Source organism: Pseudophryne corroboree, chromosome 12, assembly GCF_028390025.1.
Source record: "Pseudophryne corroboree isolate aPseCor3 chromosome 12, aPseCor3.hap2, whole genome shotgun sequence".
Lineage (NCBI taxonomy): Eukaryota > Metazoa > Chordata > Amphibia > Anura > Myobatrachidae > Pseudophryne > Pseudophryne corroboree.
Window position 1 is genome coordinate 63,378,547 of NC_086455.1, and position 13,618 is coordinate 63,392,164.

The following is a 13,618-nucleotide window of genomic DNA, read 5'->3' on the forward strand; positions in this document are numbered from 1 at the left end:
TACTGTTTCTCACATCCCTCATATTATAATAGAATAGCGCAGGAGGGGAGTATTGTTTTTGTGTATTTATATATCTATGTATAAATATATATATTTATTAACAGTTTCTTATATAGCGCAGCAAATTCCATTGCGCTTCAATTAATATATATATATATAGAGAGAGAGAGAGAGAGAGAGAGACGAGGCAGCACTCAGAGACTGTGAAGCAGCATAACCGTGTATTTGTGCAATCAACGTTTCGGGGACTACCTCCCCTTCGTCAGGATAAATGCAACAGGGAACAATCAGTGTTTAAATAAGCATAAACTTACTCCCCCCCCCCCCCAAAATCGAAGTTCCCCCACACGCGAACTCCGCTGGCCACGCCATCTGGGCTTCCTGTCCGGCGTCAAACGCATCAGCGGCTCAAAGCAGCATTCATAAAAATCTATTATACAATTCTACAATGTATAATAGTTTTTTAATGAATTAGGAGGTGATCTGTACTTGCAATTATTCATATTTAAATTGTTCACGGGACAATATACCGTGGGATATTTTTTTACACTTGAAGCACAGTATGCACTTTTTATAGGTCTTAAGCAGCTCAATATGGTGATTCACACCCTGCAAATGCTCACATACTTATGTGTATTATAATGTCTTTTATATCCATTATGCACTTTTTATTATGTTGCTTTAACACACGGATGCACTTTGAATGAGTTTTATATTTTGTTGTTATGCAGCATCTCCATGGCCACACTGCTGGGAGCCGCAACGTCATTTCCGGATCCGCTGATGCGTTTGACGCTGGACAGTGTCAAAGTCAGAAAAATATCTCTATGCACACTACCATATTTGCACCTCACACAGGTCCGTGCTGCGCATGCGTGCGCTCTCCCGTACGTGCGCATACTCACAGTCGCGGGCACCCGCAGGCGCACGGTATGCGTATTTACGGTAGAGTTTATGTGATCGTAGCGTGCGACTCAATCGTTACATATTTTCACTATATAATGTATTTTGTAGATCATGGTCCCTTTGATAGATTCTGAAAGTTTAGTTAACATAGCATGTTCCTGAACAGAGAGATCCCTCTTTGTATTGTACGAAGGGTCTAACAGGGGTCATACAGTGGTGTTTGGTACCCATCGGAAGAGTATTTAAATAGCAATATTCCGGTGTTGGTTTGGAGCGGATTAATCGCTCGTGCGAATAGTTATGGACATAAGAAGTTTATGTCCATTTACTATTATTTGTTCTTATTTAGTCATGCGGCGGGAAACTCAGTGTCCCACCCACCTGAACAGTTGGAAGCAGTCACAGCCCACCTGTATGAATCAACCTATGACCTTTTGTTATAATGCAAAGCCGAATTCCTGTGTCCAATGAACAATGAGATTGTAGGGACCATTGAATTGCATTGTGTGTGGGGCATAAATAGGCAGGCCGACCATATCCAGTTCACTCTCTTCAACGGTTCTCATTGCTGATAATCGGGAGCTGGATATCGAGGCGCATGCGATCGTTTCCCCTTGTGCGTAAGTGTTTCTCCGCAACTATATTGATCTTCTTGTTATTGTGGGCCAATTTCTCTCTCTCTCTCTCTCCTCCTCTTTCTCTCCTATTTTCCTTTAAATAGTAATTGTATTATATTTCCTGTGTAGTTATCTGGTTAGGTAGTCTATGTTATATTGTAGTGTATGATTTGTATTTGTATTAATTCTTTTGCAAGTATATCATTCAAAATATATACATATTAGGCGTTGGACCCTAAGCCCAGGTATCTGTGTAATTCTTATAGTGTCTAGTATTCTCAGAGCGTCGGTGACGCTCAAACAGCTTTTAAGTTAATAAGGTTACACTAGGTTGCATCTACACCCTATCTCTACACTAAGGTTTTACAGCATACTGCATTGTATATGGTTTAGATACAAAGGTTTAACATTGTGAGCGTCAGCGCCGCTGGTGATCTCCTCGTGGTCCCGAGCGTCCGCTACGCTATAGCGAATCATTACGTTAGTCAGCAGCCAATAGCGTGCCTGCCAGTGATCTCTTGGCCGTGAGCGAACGTGACGCTTGAGCGTCTCGACTACGGCTAAGCGATTGTTACGCAACGTGCGTACCCTTACGGTACTTCATACGTAGATAGCGTACAGTGTTCTTAGACCTCATAAAGGGTATTATATAAGATAAATATTTAGCTTTATCAACAGGAAGCCCATATGGCGTGACCAGCGGAGTTCGCGTGTGGGGGAACTTCGATTTTGGGGGGGGGGGGAGTTTATGCTTATTTAAACACTGATTGTTCGCTGTTGCATTTATTCTGACGAAGGGGAGTAAGTCCCCGAAACGTTGCTTGCACAAATACACGGTTATGCTGCTTTACAGTCTCTGAGTGCTGCCTCGTTTCTCTGTGCATGTTGTAGTGTGGTGACACCCCCAGTGGAAGGCACCTGAGCAAGTCGGTCCCTGTGGTGGACATCCTGAGTGCCGGAGCTACACTGGATATATAAATATATAATCTAAGGGGGCCCCAGAGCTATCATTGTACTGGGTCCCAAGATTTCTGTTGCCAGCCCTGGCTGCGTGATGTCACACGCAGACACTGCGACCCTGGACGTGGTGGGTAGCCGTCTGCCAGCGCAGTAGCAGGGAGCTACTCGGCGGGTCTAAAGCATTGCCACCATGCAATGCTTTCGCATCCGTGCAGGGAGGGTAGGGCCAAACATGCGGTGCGGACTAGCCCTCTGCTGGGCATCCCCCCGCATGTCTGAGTAACTGATCGTAGATGTGCTAAATTTAGCACATCTATGATCAGATCTGAATGACCCCCCTGGGATGTCCGATCAGCATTGTTGCTTCCTGCTGGACCTGTCCTGGGTCAGGTCAACTTCTCTGCTCTCTGGGGCTCTCCCTCCTGCCGGAACGCTGGGAGGCGGGCGCTCCCCTCCGCGGCCAGTGCTATAAGCTAGCAGGCGGCATTGGCGGGTGGGTATCATTGGCGGGTGAGCTTGCACTGTATACCCTGCACCCCAATAATTATACTTACCTCACCATAGTCCCACTTCGGCTGGCGCTGCAGACATAAACCACCGGGAAAATGTTGCAGTGACCATTTTCCCAGAGATTTGCGCATGCACAGTAAAGAAATCTCCGGGAACATAGTGCAGGCTCCATGTTTCTGTAGGCCTGCACACACGCAGTAGACCCTGACACAAAGCCACGTGCACTACCAGAATGTAAGAGCCCGCATGGAGCCTACACATTGGCCTTCTTCTATCTTAATTCTTAAACCACCCATGGCTAGCACTATACTTCAGAATCAGGCCCAGGATGTCTATTATATAAACTGTATGTCTCTGTACATTGTGTGGTACAGCCTATGTACTTCACATCCATACATACATGCCTTTAGCTCTACTATTAGCACTAGAATGAATTAGATCACAATTAGTGTCAATCAAGAGGTGATCTCACATTTCCTTAAACGTCCCAGCTGTGGTCAGTGGGGAGGTATCTCTGCGACTCCTCCTTTATCACTGGTCTCATCCTATCTAGTTTTCACATCGAGACAGATCGGTGCACAAGATAGACAGCAGAGTCTCATCGCTCCTTCATTCCCACCTCACTAGCAGCATGCCAGCTGGGATGTTCAGGGTTCTACTGGTGTCGTCCACACGATCTCCTCAGTGGAAACTTGCTCCTCAGACAACATTCAGGAAATACTACAGCAAGCCCCCCAAAGGCAAAGTTGGACCGTTTGTAAGTGACTTCTCAGATAGATAGATATATATATATATATATATATATATATAATATATATAGTTTTGTACAATAAGGTATTTTCAGCACTATGCACTTTGCTATGTGAGCTTTTCCTTTAAGTTTGCTACATTTTATTTATTGGCATTGTATGTTTTATTTGTATTTATTGTACTAGATGACTTGTATATACAGTATGGGACATGTAACGACAATATTGAGAGACATTGTGGTGTGTTTATTTAGTGTCCTTAAGCAAATGTCTGCATTTCTGTCATCACAGTTCTCCACCTCTGCAATATTATTCGGCTGGGATTTGTAGTGATATGCGCTAGACAAGGTGGCAATTTCTACAGGGTCCTAAGTCATCCGTACTTTTATGAAAGGTATTCAGTCCAGACCACTTGTTTTGATTTATATGCCCAGCGTGAAGTCTTTTGGACTTTATCCAGCATATAGAGGTTGTGGTTCTACAATAGCTGGAGAGAAGCAAATATATTGCTGACCTGGTACGTTTACAGAGGTGTAGCTAGGCGCGCAGGTGCCTGGAGCAAGGGTATGTTTTTTTGCACCCCCTCCCCTGTAATGAATTAGGGGCTTTACCAGCATGTGGTGGCATGTTACATTTGAAAAGAAACAATATTTAAAAATCCTAAATTGGTGACAGGGATGGTTCTAGACCTTGTTGAGCTCAGGGTGAACGTTTCCCTTGGTTGCCCCCCATGTTTAAAATAGGGCCAGTACGTGCCAAAAGCTTGCAACAACAATATAGGGGCATGGCAGTAAAGACAGTGTAATGCTTAGCATTACTGCTTCGATTTGCACCATGGCCCTGTGTGGAGTTTGTATATTCTCCCCGTGCTTGTGTGGGTTTCCTCCGGGTACTCCGGTTTCCTCCCACAATCCAAAATTATACTGGTAGGCTAGTTGGCTCCCATCAAAAATGAACCCTTGTGTTGTGTGTGGGTTAAGGAATATTATTCATTTATTTATTACCAGTTATATATATAGCACACACATATTCCGCAGCGCTTTCCAGAGAATATTTGCTCATTCACATCAGTCCCTGCCCCAGTGGAGCTTACAATCTATATTCCCTATCGCATGTACATGCGCACACAATCACACTAGGGTTAATTTTGTTGGGAGCCAATTAACCTGCCAGTATAGTATTGGATTTTGGGAGGAAACCGGAGTACCCGGAGGAAACCCACGCAAGTACGGGGAGAACATACAAACTCCACACAGTTTGGGCCATGGTGGGAATCGATGCTATGACCTCAGCGCTGTGAGGCAGTAATGCTAACCATTACACCATGCGTACAATATAGATTGTAAGCTGATGTGAATGGTGAAATATTCTCTGCAAAGCGCTGCAGAATATGTGTGCACTATATAAATAACTGCCAATAACAAATAAATAATTGCTTCATTGGGAAGATGCATGGCCACATAATAGTACCAATTCACTACACAGTAGCACCCCTTATACACGTTATACTATGGTTGAGCCCCTTATATACATTAAAGCATGGTAGAGCCTCTATGGAAGTAGCTGTATTTAACTATTTACTTGTTTAATGCAAATAAATGAAAAACACTATATATGCTCGACTACCCTTACCTCACAACCTCTCAATTCATCAGTGAAAATAAAGTCCCAAATGCAGCCTGATGGGCAGAGAGAGCTGTGCCGCAGAGGGGCTGAGAGAGTTACACCACAGCAGTCTAAGGAGCAGAGAGAGGTGCTGCTGCAGAGAAAGGCCGGGGCAGAGAGAGGCGATACAGCAGCTGGGGCAGAGAGAGGTTATACAGCAGCCAGGGCAGAGAGAGGTTCTGTAGAAGCTGGGGCAGAGAGAGGTGCTGCAGCAGCTAGGGCAAAGAGAGATGCTGCAGCATCTGAAGTAGAGACATGTGCTGCAGCTTTCAGGAAAGAAAGTTGTGCTGCAGCAGCCGGGACAGAGAGTGGTGCTGCAGGACAGAAGTGACCCTGCTGCAGAGCTACAAGCAGACAGTGATACGTATAAAGATGGCGGCAGAGCTCCAGCACGTGCTGGCTGTCAGTGTCTCCTGCTGTTGCCTCTGGACTGCCCTGTACCATAGACTCCTAGTCAGTGTGAGCCCCCGCTGCTTCTCCTGCTCTGTGGCTGCCAGCACAGTGGCCCACAGGAAAGCATACCTCCCAACTTTTCATCCTGAAAAAGAGGGACACACAAAGAAGCCGCCAGCGCTCCCGGAAAAGAGGTGTGGCCTAAGAAAAGGGGGCATGGCTTCACGGAGGACCCGCGGTCGCGAGCCACGCCCCCCATTTTCGTCAGTGAAAACGGGGGCGTGGCCCTCTGACTCCAGTGAATAGACGCTGTGCGCATAGCATCTATTCACCGCTGCTCTGCTAAGCAGGGCAGCGAGAGATAGAGACTCCCAACTGCCCCCCCCCACCGCGGGACACTGCGGCCCGCGGGTGGGACAGCGGGACAGTCCCCAAAAAACGGGACTGTCCCGCGAAAATCGGGACAGTTGGGAGGTATGGGAAAGGGGGGGTGGCGGGCGGCAGTGCGCCCTCTAACGTTTTTGTCGTCTGGAGCTTGCGCTCCACTGGAGCCGCCCTCGCTACTCCCCTGCACGTTTATCGCAGTTGTTGAGAAGCAAGAGATATTTTGATGTAGTTAGCCCGAAAGGTTTAAGCTGTAACCACCTATGAAATGAGGTGTGTGGGTTGTGCCTTTGTAACATATCCCACTCGTTAACCTTTTTAGAGAACACAATGGTCTGTGAGCAGGACCCCAGAGCTGCCCCTCCATTCTATGAGATGCTGGCACCGGTGTAATTGCAGCAAGTTAGCCAGCATTTTTAAAGAGGCGATAATTTAAAATGCAAGTCAAGTTATTTATAGTTTTACATTTACAGTTTACTGCTTGTCATAAAATTACCCATGAGGTCCATTGGACAATTGCAGGAGATACAATGGTGCAGTTCACATCATGACAGCCCTGTCTAATGCTGCGCAAAAACCTAATTAGACAAAAGGCAAGTTCTCCATTTTTATTTTTGTTGTTTTCTTCTCTAAGTGTTTTTTGTCCGTGTGCGTGACTGTCGGGGTAGGGGAGTGCCGACACTGTTTCGTGGGCGTGGTCTGGGGTGGCTCAGAGTAAAAAAATGGTGCCAGACCGCATGCCAGTACAGCCAGACTGCGCAGGCAGGGGTTGACCACAAATCAATGCACTCTCAATTAAATTGTGAACCCATCGCGGGGAAACACCACACGCATGCTAGGCGGCCTTGCCCTGTGCTGGGTGGCCCACAGTATGCGAGTAGAAAGCAAGATCTCTGAATAACCCCCTTTGTGTCTTAGTTTGCCGTCCCACAAATGGTCTTGTAAAGCATTTGCCAAAGTACATCTCTCTCCCTCTCACGCCCCCCCTCCCTCCCACTCTCTCTCTCTCTCTCTCTCTATATATATATATGGGATCCGGTCTCTAGGTCGAGAGTATCTAGGTCGACAGGGTATCTAGGTCGACATGTTATTCTAGGTCGACAGGTCAAAAGGTCGACATGCGTTTTCACTTTTTTTTTTCTTTTTTTTGAGCTTTTCATACTTAACGATCCACGTGGACTATGATTGGAATAGTAACCTGTGCCAAGCGCAGCGGTAGCGGAGCGAGGCACCTTGCCCGAAGCATGGTGAGCGAAGTGAGCCATGCGAGGGGACACGGTGCACTAATTGGGGTTCCCGGTCACTGTACGGAGAAAACGACACCAAAAAATATATATATATACAGGTGTATTTGCGCTAAGCTGCATGCACTGCACAGCCACACATTTATATTCAGTAAAAGACTTGCATTAAAACGACAGGTCACTGCCAATACATTGTACATTGCACATCACCTGGTTAGATATCTGCTGCTCGTGGCTTGTTTATGCTACAAACATGAATGGAATAAAATTCATGGCAAATTTCCCTTTATCGCTTAAACAACTAGTCAGAGTAAAACATTACTTTATTGTCAAAGAAAATGTGTTGCCTGTTTAATTTTGACAATAGACATTTAACTGTTCCAGCCCACAATACTTTGCATTCCGGAGCCTGGTAAATCTAGCAGCACTAAATAGAGATCTATGGGGGCTGCTTCTGCTGTCGGAAATGTAGGGACCACGGGAATGCTGCAGTTCCACTATGTTACATTAGGGGGATTTTTAGTATTTGCGGGTTACCCCTGAAAACGTGTTTTCTGAGGGTATCTCACATACAGTATATTCAGTGGCACAAGGAGGATGGAGTGTGGATGGATGGAGTGTGGGTACTAATTACCCAGGGCGGCCAGGTATTGTTGGAGGGGGGGAGGCTGCATGTCACCACCAGACTGCGTGGAGGAGCAGCCCTGGGATCCTCTCTCCACTCCACTGTGCCTTTGGTCGCTGCTGGGGACCGAATTGTGGCCTGGTGGCTCACCGCAGAAAGCAATTTACGGAGCCCTCTGCGTAGGTAGCGTCCCCTGAGCAGCATCAGGCACCACTTTGTGGCACCGGAAAAACAATTTTACATTTTTTTACGGTAGTGGTGGTTGAGTTGCAATGCCTCCCTCAGTTTTGGACACGGCCCCCTACACAGTATCCAGGCCCATGGATGCTTTCGGTGACCCTGCATATTTTATTTAATAACTAGGCCCCAAAATCAAACGCAATAATGGGCTAGTGTCATCCCAGCTGCCCGGAAAAGTCGGCAAATCTACTAGAGCCGGCTGCTACCTCCAGCCAGCCGCCCACTTACTAAAATGTGGAGAGATATAAAGTGACAGGCAATCAGTTCCTAGCTGGCTGTGCTTAAAACATGATGGTTAGGGGCTGATTGCTTGGTACTTTATCTCTCTCAGAGGTTTGATACGTGCCCCCCTGGGTTTGAAACCACCTTTATATAATACAAATGTCATATATCCAGCAGGGACGTGCAGTGAGATAAATGGCTCAGGTTGCACTGGATAGTACCGGAGCTAAATGTACACGCACAAGGGCGGTCATTCCGAGTTGATCGCACGCTGCTACTTTTTGCAGCATGTACGATCAACTAGCCGCCGCCTATGGGGGAGTGTATTTTTGCATAGCAAGGCTGCGATCGCTTGTGCAGTCCTGCTATGCAAAAAAAGTTTTGTGTAGAACAAGACCAAGATAAGAGTTACTTATCCTGTGCGATTAATCCAGCGTTGCAGGTCCCGGAATTGACGTCAGACATCCACCCTCCAAACGCCTGGACACGCCTGCTTTCGCCGCACCACACCCAGAAAATGGTCAGTTGAGACACCCACAAATGCCCTCTTCCTGTTAATCTCCTTGCGATTGACTGTGCAAATGGATTCTTCGTTAAATCCATCGTTCAGCAACGATACGCTTTGTAGCCGTATGCACAGTATTAACCTGTTTGCTGCGCTGCGAAAAACGTCAGCGGGCGATCAACTCACAATGACCCCCTATATACGTTAGTATGACAGCAAAGGCTCTGCCTCACCTGCCTCAACCCACTGCACGTCACTGAATTGTCCAGCTTCTTTCACACTTATACAGCATATTCCATTTTCTGTATTTGCTTTACATTTTTTGCATTAATTTATCTCCTAACTTTAGCTCTTTCTTAACTTGCGCCCTGCACTCTTTTATTGGCCTTATTCTAATATAATATTCTGATCCAATAACAACAGCATGTCATTATTTTTCCATAATGCGCTACCCACCAGTAGTTACATGTATTTGTATAAGCCTTTCACAGACAAATCCTGAGACTACAGCAGCTTCTTTTAACTTGTGCCAAGATCTGAACATTGAGTAAAAGTTCTGGACAAAAAAAACAACAACTTTCAAAATAATAAATGTCCCCTAATAAGATTCCCTTCAGAAGGCCTTGTTTTCTGGCCTCAGTGTGTTCTTTGTCTGAGTCTAATTGTTGAGTTCTGTGTGTTCTGCTCCAGTAGTTCTCAACACGACGTATCCTCCTTACTCAGCCTCTCCCTGCAAATGATGTGAAGTAGACTAATGAGCACAGATAATTTTGGATTCTGGGGGAGATGTACTAAGCTACAGGCTCTCAAACTAGGCCCTCAGGACCCCACACGGTTCATGTTTTGCAGGTCACCTGTGTATTTTTTAAATGTGACAGTTGGTGATACACCGTGCATCTGCTGGGTGACATGGAAAACATGAACCGTGTGGGGTTCTGAGGACTGAGTTTAAGAACCACGCAATGAAAAGAGTGGAGAAGTGATCCAGTGAAGAAGTTGCCCATGGCAACCAATCAGTATTGAAGTAACGTTTAGAATTTGCATACTGTAAAATTATACAGAACAGCTAATTGGTTGCCATGGACAACTTCTCCACTGGCTTATCTCTCCACTCTTTCTGTTGGGAGGATGGATAATGTACCTTTTTGTACGTTTATTATTCATTCATACTTTTATAGGCAGGATAGAGAGTTTACGCTTTCAGAGCTTGCGATCTAGTTTGTCTAACAACAACGAGGTCATACTTAGGGGTAAATTTACTAAAGCTTCTGAAACAGAGAATTGGTGATTTTGCCCGTAGCAACAGATGCTGTCTATCATTTTCTAAAAGGCAATAGAGAAACGATAGACAGCATCTAATTGGTTGCTATGGGCAACATCACCAATTCTCAGTTTTAGAAGCTTTAGTAAATTTACCGCTCAGAAGCTATACTTCCTTTGGAGTGAATATATCCAAACTGAGCTGTTGTACACCACATATGTACCTGCTCATCTCTTCAACTCCCCATTTTTTTTACATTTCTACAGGGATGAAAAATAGATGTCTTAATAAACAATTTAAAGGAAAAAAGTAAAATGAACATAAAGACACTTATACGGTGCTCAGAGCTGACCTAGGAATATCCCACTATCCGCTATGTAACAGAAAGCCATGTCTGGCACAACAAGACTGGGATTCACAGCGGGATATCCAAGAAGCCTCTCAGTGTCATTGTCTGCTCCTTTAACCACTGAGCCACTCTGTCTCCATAATGTTTTTATTTATTTTGATGTATTTTTTAATGATTTAATGAATGTTCAGCCTGGTTCTGCCGGAGAACATTATTTAGTCACTTTTACAACAATTCCACTGAATAAAACAAGCTGATCCAACAAGAAATGGCATAATCTGACAATCACTAACATTTATCAGCATTCTACATTCAGGTACTTTGTGCTTTATGACTAAGCAGGGGCGGTTTAAGAGAGCAGGGGGCCCGTGTGGAGATGTAATCATGTTACTGCCGGTTGGGATCCTGTGGGTCAGTATACCGACGCCAGAATCCCGACCGCTGGAAATCCAGACAGTCGACATGCCAACTAACAGGGACTATTCCCACTCGTGGGTGTGCTTCGTTGCGCTACATGTTTTTTTTTTTTTTCAATATTCAGCATTTTGCACATTACTCCTACACCAGTTGTTTCCAGTCTCTGCCCTAAGGGCACCCTAACAGGTCATATCTCATGCTTAAGTAGAAGTACCTCAGTCAGTTTGATAATACCATCTGTGCACAAGCAAGAATATCCTTAAAACCTGGACTGTTAGGGTGCTCTGGGGACCGAGTTTGGTAAACCCTGTATTATACCATATAAACCCTGTACTAATGGCATAGTAAAGGGTTTCCCAAACTCCCAAACTCGTCCTCTGAATTAAATGGATTACCATGGCCTCCCGAAGAGGTAGACATGCGATGTTGGGGAGGGGCCAATGATGTGAAGTGTCACACTCCCTGATGGGACCCCATCCATCTCCCCTACGTGCACTCTCTCAGAGGGGAAAAATTAAATGCTGGTAAGTGCGAGATGATATCATTGGTCAATCTCAGTGTTTAATTTATGTTCCATTTGTAATTTACGTGTATCCATAAAGCCTAATTAATAGCCCCTGAGCTACAGCTGTTAATGCAAGGAGCAATCATAAATGAAATATGCATGGAAATATTTATATTTTCCTAATTCTCCATATTTGACTTTATTGTTATTTGTTGTTCTGTTTCAGGAAACCATTATTGGACTTTCTGTTTTTTCCCTTGGTATCCTCACACCAGCAGGATGGATCCTCGTACACCTCCCTGAACCACCAAAACACTAAAAGGACATTGTCTCCACCGTGACATCAAGATGACCTCATAATAAGACGGGAGAAATTTATTCTGAAAAATCTAGAGACTAACTAATTTTATTTACAACTTTGTTGATGTTCTTGTAGCCTTAGACACGTGGCAAGTGTGTTAGGGGCCCATTTATCATTCCTCGCATATTCAATGCAATCTGGGTGTGATATTATCGGGGAATGTATTAAGAGCACCCACAGCGACAGGGGAACCAAAAGGACTCCATCCCTGTGATGCGCTCAATGAGTTGCCGCACATGCACTGTATTCACTACTGGGGAGGGTTCTGGGGGAACCCTCTGCTGGCTAGCAAAGCAGTGAGTAGTCCATAGGCTACAATGGGCTATTGACATCTTCAGGTGGGGGTCAATCTCCAAAATGTATCGCATTCCGGAAATGGACAAATCTGGCAGCATCTTATTCCCTGTAGAAACCTATGGAGGATGCAGCTGCCAGCGAGAATGGGGGGCTTGCAACAGGTGTTGGAGATATCTGCTGCGGTCCCTCCTACATACATTCGGGGGATACTTAATATTTGCGGCTAACCCCTGTAAAACAGGTGTTTTGGGGGAAATAGCCACAAATATTGTTTCATGAATGGGCCCCTTAGTCATATGAGTATACCGTGTTTAATACAACATTAAGGGCATTTAAGGAAAGAATGTTAGTCAATTGGGTTACCACTGTATGGTGATCATGAGCTTCATTCAGTTTAACGTTTCCATTTTTCTCATTTACATATGAAATCAATCATACTTGTTTCACTGGGAAGTCCAAGTCCTCTCTGCTTATGTACCTAGACTTCTAGATGCAGATTCAAATAAAGAGTGGAAAAAAAGTCAAAAGAAACAAAAAGTTGTAATCTATTTAAGTATTTTTTTTTATTTTATTTTAGTACTAAAACGTTTTTGGTTTTTTTTTGTTATCACTCCCCTTCTTCACCATGTTGATGTTTCAATATTGATTGAAGGACTGCAGCATTTGTTATGAAATAGTCAGTACAGTAGCTAGCTTCCCCATGCTTAGCGTTGCTGAAGATGGCTTCCATCAGTGATACCCAACAATAGCCACCCCCAGGGGCGGATTGGGATGGAAAAGCAGCCCGTGAAATTAATGGAAGCAGCCCTAATGGAGGTGTGGTCTGATGAGGGGGTGGGGTCTGTTGAGGGGGGGGGGGGGGGGTATCCAGTGACGTAACTAGGGGGCCGCAGCAACTGAGGTCACTTGGAGGCGCGCAGGGCTGCGGGGGCGCCGCCGCCACTAATTGAGGCTGTTTTGGGAAGGAGGACACGGAGGGCACAGTGCGTGCCTCTCCTGTGTGTCCCTACTGGATCTCCGTCGGCAGCGGCTTGTGTGTTAAATGAAGTGCCCGTTCGTGAGCTATGATTGGCACTGGGGGTGCATATTTGGCACTGGGGGGGCATAATTGGCACTGGGGATATATGTGTACCTGGCACTGGGGGTATATGTGTACCTGGCACTGGGGGGGGGGGCATATTTGGCACTGGGGGTATATGTGCACCTGGCACTGGGGGTATATGTGTACTTGGCACTGGGGTGTGGCATATTTGGCGCTGGAGGTATATGTGTACCTGGCACTGGGGGGCATATTTGGCACTGGGGGTATGTGTGTAGCTGGCACTGGGGGAGAGGGGCATATGGGGCACTGAGGGCATATGTGTACCTGGCATTGTGGGGGAATATCTGTCACTGGGGGCATATATGG

The 13,618-nt window shown here is 45.5% G+C and overlaps 1 long non-coding RNA gene across 1 annotated transcript; it reads left to right on the plus strand.

Annotated features, from left to right (window-relative positions):
• The first annotated feature begins 3,555 nt into the window (after positions 1 to 3,555).
• On the plus strand, positions 3,556 to 12,747 carry LOC134980665 (uncharacterized). Its single transcript, XR_010190453.1, has 2 exons — positions 3,556 to 3,750; positions 11,779 to 12,747. It is a non-coding gene; the product is annotated as an uncharacterized LOC134980665 (long non-coding RNA).
• The last annotated feature ends 871 nt before the right edge of the window (positions 12,748 to 13,618 follow it).